Genomic DNA, 1,238 nt, shown 5'->3' with positions numbered 1-1,238 from the left:
ATGATTCTTCCACCAATCCTGATGCCACATTCTTCCTCAAACAGCCCAGCATCTTGGATGATCTGTTCTGAATACAGATTGAAAAGGTATGGAGACAAAATACATCTCTGACGGGCGCCTTTCTTGATTTTGAACCATCCAGTGTCTTCCTGCTGTGTTCTGATGACTGCCTCTTGGTCTAAGTATAGGTTTTGCATTAGCACAATCAAATCTTCTGGGATTCCCATTCATGACCTTAGGTAGATAGACTAATTTCTGGGTTCTTGATTATGTTCCATCGGTCTATGAGTTTGTCATTGTAATGGTACAATGCAGTTTTGGTGTTATGGCTGTGTAGTAGGTTTTGAGATCAGAGAGTGTTATCCCTCTCACATCATTTTTGTGTATCAGAATTACTTTGTTTATTCAGGGTCTCTTTTCTTTTCAAAGAAACTTGCCAGTTCCCTTCTCTGTCTCTGAAAAATGAATTGGTGTCTGCATTGAGATTATGTTAAGCATATAGACTGCTTTTGGTAGGATTATCATTTTCAACTATAGTGAATCTTCCTATCCATGAGTAGGGAATATTTTTCTCTTTTATTTAAGTATTTCACTGTTCCTCACAGTAGTGCTTTTAAATTTTATTTATAAAAGTCATTTGTAAAAAAATTCTCTTGTGTCTCTAGTTAGATTTATTTCTAAATATCTCAATTTGTGGTTGTCTATTGTAAATGGAGGGAACTCTTAGACCTAGTGGCAAAAAGCTTCACTGAAATTCTGGAGGCTCATAGTAAAACCCCCCAACATCTCTGGAGGAGAAAGATGGGCAATCACCTCCTCTGCCATTAATTGCCTCTGAAAATCCACTGGAGGGTCAGCTATGAATCAGTTCCAATTCTATGATACACAACATCAACAACGATAACAATAACCACACTGTATATGGTATTACTTTCTTAGTTTCCTTATCTGTATTTTCTTTGTTACTGAAGAGGAATCCTACGGATTTTTGTATGTTGATCTTGTATCCTGCCACTGCTCTGAATTTCTCTCTTATGTTTAACAGTTTCTTCTTGAGTCCTTGAAGTTTTCTTTGTACACTATCATATCCTATCTATATAGCAACATTTTTGCCAGCTATTTGCCAACCTGGATAAATCTTATGGGTTTGTTTTTTTTTCCTTGTCATATTGCCCTAGCAAATACATCCAATACAATCCTGAATAGGAATGGTGAAAGTGAGCATCCTTATCTGGTTC

Source organism: Elephantulus edwardii, unplaced genomic scaffold (genome assembly GCF_000299155.1).
Source record: "Elephantulus edwardii isolate Elephantulus edwardi_28Jun2011 unplaced genomic scaffold, EleEdw1.0 scaffold00053, whole genome shotgun sequence".
Classification (NCBI taxonomy): Eukaryota; Metazoa; Chordata; class Mammalia; order Macroscelidea; family Macroscelididae; genus Elephantulus; species Elephantulus edwardii.
Note: the sequence above shows the minus strand (reverse complement) of the source record.